General features: G+C 40.8%; 1 pseudogene; it reads left to right on the top strand.

The window, feature by feature from the left end:
- The first annotated feature begins 2394 nt into the window (after positions 1-2394).
- LOC126080645 (olfactory receptor 5A1-like) lies at positions 2395-3356 on the top strand (annotated as a pseudogene).
- Positions 3357-8741: the final 5385 nt, after the last annotated feature.

Raw genomic sequence — 8741 nt, 5'->3', positions numbered from 1 at the left:
GGCGTACCTGCGTCCAGTCCAAATCCCTGTGGGACGGTTCCCCGGCTCGGATGCAGCTCTTTCTGCTCCAAGACCAGTCACTGCCTCCCAGGAACTTCTCCTACCGGCTGCGTCCCACGCCGCCCGTGGAACCGGCTGGTCCCCCTCCCGGGGTTAGTTCAGGAGGGTGGAGCAGGTCTCTGTGCTTGTGCCGTACCTGACTGGTACGCTGGCTCCAGGCTCTGGAAACAATCGCTGCTTCCCCGTATTAGTTCGTTCTCCGTCTCTAAATCTGTGTTTGTTGTTCAGGGTTCATAGATTGTTATGTATGTGATCGATTCATTTGTTTTTCCGTGTCTTTATTGTAAGAGGGATCCGAGGTAGCGTCTGCCTAGTCCGCCATCTTGGCTCCGCCCCCCTGGAGGTTGTAATTTTAATGGAAGCAGATCACCAGGCCTTTTTCTTCCATGGTACTCCAGAGTAGGTTTGAACTGCTAAGCTTTAGGTTAGCAGTTAAGTGCAAACTGTATGCACCTTCTAAACCAAAACGAAACCAAACCCATACCCACTGAGTCGATTGCAACCTATAGAGACCCTATATGACAGTGTAGAACTGCCTCACAGACTTTCCAAGGAGTGGCTGGGGATTCAAACTGCCTATGTTTTGGTTAGCAACTGAGCTCTTAACCACTGTACCACCGGGGCTCCTTTAAACCAGTTGCCATTGAGTTGATCCTGACTCAAAGTGATCCCATGTGTTGCCGAGCAGCACATCTTCATATAGTTTTCAAGGCTGTGACCTTTCAAAAACAGATTGCTGGGTCTTTCTTCTGAGGCACCTTTAGCGAATTTGAACCACAAAACTTTCGGCCAGAAGTCAGTCGCTTAACCATTTGTGTCACCCAAATATTAGAAAGCAGTGTTGCTGAAATGTCTTAAAGAAAAGGACTATGTTAAAGGGGCAACCTTTTCATTTTCTGCTTCCGTTTCCTTCTGTTTTCGTTCGCTAAGAAGTTTCAAATGTAGGTAAGACTGGGAAGTAAGAATATGTTATGCCAAAAAAGGTGTGAGAAAGCGATGAAGAAAGACAGCCAAGACAAACACTATTCCAAGATAAGTTTTATTCAAAACAAAAGAGGAAAGCTTAGGAGTCCCTGATAAATAAGAGGCAACCGAAAACGAGGTTTGACTAGCAATTTCAGAATCTGGTGTGCCAGAAAAAAAAAATGTGACAATTAAAAGGTGTCTCTAAGATTAACAACGACATCACTGGTTTAACTTGGCTCTCTGGGTATGATACGTAATTTGATTTGATGTGTAATTTTGTCCCTTAGGCGTCTGTGGACACAAGTTTTGTAGTGGTTACCATCTGAATCTCGAGATTTTCCTGTTGCTCGGTCACACCAGCATGTATTGCAAAACATTTTAATACCTCTTTATTTCTTTCTAAAAGAGACTAAATCTCTTCCAGTTTGACTTACTTCCTGGGCCATCAGTCGGTGTTATATGCCTTTTCTGTTCATTTACTGGGAGATTATCTGTGTAAAGAGACATTATGATTGTGTTATTGATGCCTCAGCTTCCCAATATCCATACCCTTTGTCTAAGCATGACCCTTACATAATTCTCAGTCACTCTTCCCCGTAGGAGAGTTCCCTAACCTGGTAACAATTAACAGACTTCAGGGTAACTGCAAATCCAATAAAACTGTGTGCAAAGTCGGTAAGTGGTTGTATGTTGCTGGGCAGAGGATCTAGATTTTCCATCAGATTTTCAGAGACACAAAGAAAGCATTAAACAAGGTTGTAGACAATCTAACTCTTAAGTATTCCTGATGTGAGGAAAGAAAAACTGCACCTGAAAGAAAGGGAGCTTCATAACTCTTCCAACCATGTCTTATTTCACTTCTCAGGAGCCTTCCTAGAGTCGTTAAATTGGTTAAATTACTCCATTTCCAAGCTTCTCCTTCTTAGTGAGTGACTTTTCCCACCATTCGGTTACGCTGTGGAAACAGAAAGACTATTACAGGATCATCGGTACTTTCTGATTATAGGTTAATTGAGTGCTAGTTCTCAAGGAGACGTTAAGGAGCATCTCCCCCACCCTCCTCACTTCCCATATTTTAAACATTATCTTCTCCAAGCATCTAGGTAACAGCAGAGCCATGCCTGGGCAGGATCTTTTTCATCACTGTTTTCCTAATTTGCCCTTACTGCAAAGACTCACATATTTGCAAAATCTGGCATGGAAAAATATGATATTAAGACATTTTAAGAAATGATTGACTAATGATGGCCATTTACTGCCTTTTGTCCCGAAACTCAATGATAATATATATCCAACAGGATTTTCAGTGAAAATTTTCTTGAGGAGGGTAAATAAAGCTATTTCCTTCTTTCATCTTTTCTTCAACAGATGGCTTCAAACAGGCCCATGGAATGGAATGGAAACCACTCCACTGTGACCATGTTTATTCTCCTGGGTCTCAGATGAAAAAGAGTTACAGCTCATCCTCTTTCCAATATTCCTAGGGATCTACCTTGTGACTCTCATATGGTCTCATCCTCCTCATGGGTCTCATCCTCCTCATCAGGATGGGCTCCCACCTGCACACACCCATGTACTTTTTCCTCAGTTTCCTGTTATTTATAGATATCTGCCATTCTTCTTCCATCAGCCCAAGGATGCTTTCGGAGTTCTTAAAAGATGAAAAAAGGATTTCCTTCATTGCCTGTGCTACTCAATATTGTGTTGTGGCCTGGATGGGTCTGGCTGAGTGCTGCGTGTTGGCAGCCATGGCCTATGACCGATATGTGGCCATTGGCAGCCCTCTGCGGTACTCAGCCATCATGGCTCCTGTTCTCTGTGGGAAGATGGTTGCCGGGGTCTATGTGACCAGCTTCCTTAGTAGTTTATCTCAAACAGTACCTTGCTTCAATCTGTACTACTGTGGGCCAAATATCATTCAACATTTCTTCTGTAACTTGCATCAGATTATTTCGTTGTCTTGCTCCAGTGTCTTCACCACCCAAATAACTGTTATTTTGGCCTCTATTTTTATTGCGTTTGGTTCTTTGCTTGTTATCCTCTTGTCCTATTTTTTCATTGCAGCTTCTGTCCTGAAAATATCCTCAGGCAAAGGTAGCGCCAAAGCCTTCAATACCTGTGTGTCCCACCTGGCAGCTGTGACACTCTATGATGGCACAGCTCTCTCTGTGTGCATGCGTCCCAGCTCTAGTCAGTCCATGAAGCAGGACAAGGTGCTTTCAATCTTCTATGTCATCCTTATCCCCATGTTGAATCCTCTGATCTATAGCCTGAGGAACAAGGAGATCAAAGAGGCCCTCAAGAGGGTAATAAAGAGAACAGCTTATTAAACTCAGTAAGGATAATATTTGGGAAGGTATTATGGTTCTTGCAAGAAGAATGGAGGTAAGAATGTATAAGTCAGCTTTTTCAGATAACAGGAATAACTAGGCAGCCAGAAGAAGTGAAAACCTGATCTCCTTGATTCCTGGTACCATCATGCTTAGGTGCCACCAACAAGTGCTTTGACAGTGATGACAATGTTGAATGTAACTTAAAAAGCCAGTTTCCGTGATTAGAACTCAGGTGGATAAAAGCCTAAAAGGTGACTGTGCTTTGAGCAGAGAAGTACTGATAGATATTGTCTGCACAGAAGTGACAAGAACTCAGGATGCCACAAGCCTGTTCTTTCCTTCACAGGTTTTGCTTATTTCTTTTGAATTGTTTAACTTTTATTTATATTCCAACAAAATAAAATAATATGCTATGTTTAAAATGTGACAAAACGTTTATAAGGAACACTTTATAGCTTTGGTTCCAAATGGACAGAGAGAGAGGATTTGTCTGGGTATATTTCCAAGGAACTGTATCCTGTTCACTTTACCCCTCAGGCCTATGGGAAAAATTGAATTGTGAAAAAGATATGGGAGATATGAAGGGTAGGAGGAAGGGGGAGCCCTTGGAGTCAAGGGTTGGGGAGTTTCTCAAAGGCTATAAAGAAGTTAAAGGTCAACGATTTCTGGGCATTTGTGGGTCTGGTGCATGTTCCAGTACAGCATACTGGAGACTGCACCAGGGCCTGAGAAATCATGGCTGTCAAGGTGTGTCCAAGGAGTCAGGATCCAAGTCCTGGAGATCTGAGCCTTCTTGTGATTCCAGGGGCTTAGGTTTGACAGGGGATTTGTAGAGCCATCAGACTTAGGGGTACCAGGGAGATTCAAAGTCCAACTGGTTGAATTTTAAAAAAGGATATGCGTTTCAGACTGGAGTTTATGGACCAAGTTTCATTCATATTGTATTAGAATTTATTTAACTCTTTACCCTACACATAGTTCTGTTGCACAGATTAGATTTTTTCTATTCGTGTATGAGGCCGGCAGGTGAAAAATTATCCCCATTTTACAGATGGAATGTTTGGGCATATTCTGGCCTTTCATGCTGGTCCCAGTGTAGGCAATGATCTAGCTGAAATATCACAAAATGTGAAACACAAATGGTTTTAACTGACCAAAATACTCTTTCCTTTGACCTGCCACTTTTTAAAATTTCATAGTCTCAGTATTATTTCTTTAAAACTGTCTTAAGAAGCTGGTCATTAATAAAGTAATGAACTCATTGCCTCCTTCCTCACTCCTTTCCCCATAAAAATATGTTTGGCTGGAACAGATCAAACCAGGAATGGAACCTCATCTAAAACATTCCTATAGGCTAGTGACTGGTGAGATCCCTTCCAAAAAATAACGTAGTTGGGAATAATCCTAAATGGATTTTTTAAATGACAGATTAGAAATGCTACACAATGTTTGGGAAAGAACTCTAAAGCAGAACATTCTTGCTACTAATAAAGGAAGGAACCCTGGTGGCGCAATGGTTAAGTGCTTGGCTGCTTTCTAGAAGTTGATGGTTCTAACCCACCCAGTGGTTCTGTGGGAGAAAGACCTGGCAATCTGTCCCATAAAAATAACAGCTTAGAAAACCTTGTGGGGCAGCTTTACTCTGTCCCATGGGGTTATTATGAGTTGAACATTGACTCAACCGCACCCAGCAACAGCAACAACACTAATAAAAGGCCTATTTTATACTACACAAAGTGTTTTATAACCATCTTCCGATTTAATTCTCTCTATGAAGAGCTACTCTATAAAACTGTTGCGGGTTGCTCTCAAGTCAATTCCGACTCAATGCTGACCCCCTGCATGGAGAGTAGAATTGGTCCATAGGATTTTCAAGGCTTTGCAAGCAGATCACAGCCTGACTTCTGAGGCACCTCTGGGTGGATTTGCACTGCCGAATTTTCAGTTACTAGTCAAGTGTGTAACTGTTTGTGCCACCCAGGGAACCACTCTATGAAGTGGCTACTACTATTAACCGTATTTTATAGGTGATGAAACGGCAGTTTGGAGAGGTTACTACCCTCCAATGTCATGTGTTCAAGATCACTTGACCGGCAAGTTGCAGAGCCAGAATTCAGCTAGATAGGCTGTTTCCAAAGCCCACAACTGTAATAAGTAGTGACTCTGTCATGAATTAGCTGTTTGCATTTCTTCGTGCCTCAGTTACTAATGTATAGGGAATTATATCATAATTGCCTCCCGGGCTGCTGTGATGACTGATTCGGGTAAAGTATTTGAAAAAAATGTATGTATGCATCTATCTAAAATGAAAGTGCATTGTAAGCAGGGAAGTGCAGGCACACATATAAAATTTATTGCTGTTAAGCTGTTATTGATGGATTGACACAGTGGCTACAATGGGATGAAGCATAGGAACCATTGTAAGAATGGCTCAGAACTCGGCAGAGTTTTGTTCTATTGTACATAAGGTTGCTATGAGTCAGAATGACTCAACAACATCTAACAACAAATTGCATTACCAGCTAGGGGAGTCCTCTGGCACCTCTTCTGCAAAAGGAGGGTATTAAACTAGATGATCCCTAGGTCCCTTCTACCCCAAATCACTCCAAGGACTGTAAATAAAATCCTATAATCATGACATCATGATGGGACCACAGGGATGTGGGAAATGGATCCAGTAGGGACACGGCAAAGTGGGGCATCAAATCAACAAGGACAAAAATTCCATAGCAACCATACACCAGAGAGCATCGCCTGGAGAGTTTCCTCCCTCTAATTGGCTTGTCTCCTTTCACCTCTGCCCTTAACAATACAGTTAAGAGGATGCCCCAGTTGTGGACATCTCTCTTGCTGGGTGTGAGTGGAAACCAGTTTCATGGCATAACAGAGATATGGGGTGTGATAGGTCCCACTTTAAAAATTGGTTTTGAAAAGAAGTAAGCATTTTTGAAGTTTGGCAAGAGCTTTGTGTTCTTGGGGTATCTGGTCATCCTCAGAGGGCAGGACCTAGAAAGACCAGTGGATTCTGCACTCTCTTGTATATCCATGTGATTCTTCCAGTAGGATCTACCTGGGTCAAGGTGAATTGTCCTCAGTCTCCCCCATTATTCAAGGCTTTCCTCTCCCTCATTCGCACACCCTCCAGTGAGGACTCTTCCTCACATTTCTTTCTGTTTACCCAAGTCCTCTAAGAATCTCTGTTAGCTCTAATTTTTAGTGAAAAGAGTAATCTCTAATATAAAATTTCAAGTATTACTCGTGGGTAGGGTGAGGGCTTGAATATTAGTTCTGCAGTTTCTTAAGGATGTGAGCTTGAGCTCTGTTACCTTCTGTTTTTCCCCTGTACAATGGGAATAATAGGAACATCTGGAATGAAATTAAATACAGACAATGCTTGTAAAGTCTGATGTAATGTGAAAGTCAATGATTAAGGACCAAATAAATAATAATAATTTACAGTTGGCCCTCTGTATCCATGGGTTCTGCATCCATGAATTCAACCAACCATGAATAGAAAATATTTCAAAAAAAAAAAGAAATTTCCAAAACACAAAACTTGAATTTGCTGCACTGCGCACTATGCTGAATCCATGTGAAGGAAGCAATGTGTAGCAACCCCTGTGGTAGCCTCCTGCCATTTCACAGTTCTCAGTCTCTCTCCAGTACACTCTCTCTGAGCATTGTTTGCCTCGTATCTTGTCATTATTCCCTAAAAAATAAAGTACTGTAAAATAACTATTTATATAGCATGCACATTTTATTAGGTATTATAAGTAATCTAGAGATGGCTTAAAGTATATGGGAGAATATAAATAGGTCATATTCAAATACTACACCATTTTATACAAGGGACTTGAGGATCCTCAGATTTTGGCATCCACGGGGATCTTAGAACGAATCCCCCATTGATACCCAGAAATGACTGTACTGAGCTTCAGGGGAATTTCTAAGATCAAAACATGCACATCTGTATTTCCGAACTTCTTCCATTGCAAGGACTTTTTAAAGTTAGTTTCCATCCCTGAAGATTCTGTTTTTGAAATAATAATAATCAATTTGATTTCTATTTAAATATAAAGCCTGTGCTCATAATTTCTGGGTAGCAAAAGACAAGCTGACTCACTGCATAATAACAGACCTGTTGTCCCCAAACAAAGTGCTCATGTACAACTCCATCAGGCCTTTTGAAATACTTCAAATAGCCATGCATTGTCATTTTGGAGACCCTGGGGTCAGAAGACACTAGACTGGGGAACATGGTGTCAGAGACACCAACCTCAAGCACAGATAGTGTTGTTCGAACTTTCCTTTTTAACCTTCTTGTGCTTACATTGTTTTTCATTTAGAAGCATTCCCAGGTTTTATTACCTGATTCTGTTCCCAGAACAACATAGAAAACTGACCATGTTTTTATATTTAGATCAGCATTGTGAAGAATTTTGATTATCTAGATCCACATAGTAAAATCTCCAACAGCTTTCTATGTTCACCTACCCATTGCATTGGAGTCGATTCTGACTCATAGCGACCCTGTATGACAGAGTAGAACTGCCCCATAGGGTTTCCAAGGAGCAGCTGGTGATTTGAAGTGTTGACCTTTTGGTTAGCAGCTGATCTCTTAACCACTGCTCCACAAGGGCTCCTGTATTACATCACTCACCTTTTATTCTCCCAATTGTGTTAGAGAACGATGAGCCATGCAAAGAAATTCATCAGAGTGAGTGATGTATTCAGAACTTTTTTCTTTTTGCTCTCACAAAATTTTAAGAAGAAAAAATTTCGAATATATTCCACCAGGATAAGAAAACCAGTCCACACTTACTCACTCTTATCTGAGAAAGGTGGGCTACATAGACTACATTTGATTAGGGTTGCCGTGTCACTGAAATGTAATAAGAAGTGAAGAATTTTAGTGTAACTGACTGATCAATACTTTGATTTGTTTTCATGAAACTTGCCAAGTGTGGTAGTTTGAGGATATTGTCTGTGAGAGTTTGTATTTTCAACATATTTTCTTGGAAACTAACTCATCTTCGTTAATACACCTGAGAATTTATATTGGCGGTACTGTATTGTAAGTGTAAACAGAGTTCAAAAATGTATAATTAAAATGATACAAAAAGGAGGTATTCTTAATTTCGCATCCAAAACTGAGTGAAATGACCATTTATTAATGTATTCAACATGTATTTATTGTTACGCTCTTTTTAATTTCTGATATTCTTACCATTATATAGTAAAATATTTCAACCAATCTATGTACTCTTTATAAACAACTCCATTGGCTTGTTTAGGGTACTTGGAGGTGCTGCAAAAAAGATGGTATTAGGGATTTATAATGTAGTTGGGTGAGAGATAAGGAATAATATGTTAGAAGTAAAT

The sequence above is a fragment of the Elephas maximus genome, chromosome 7 (assembly GCF_024166365.1).
Source record: "Elephas maximus indicus isolate mEleMax1 chromosome 7, mEleMax1 primary haplotype, whole genome shotgun sequence".
Classification (NCBI taxonomy): Eukaryota; Metazoa; Chordata; class Mammalia; order Proboscidea; family Elephantidae; genus Elephas; species Elephas maximus.
The sequence above is the reverse complement of the archived record's forward strand: the minus strand, read 5'-3'. Positions and strand labels throughout refer to the sequence as shown.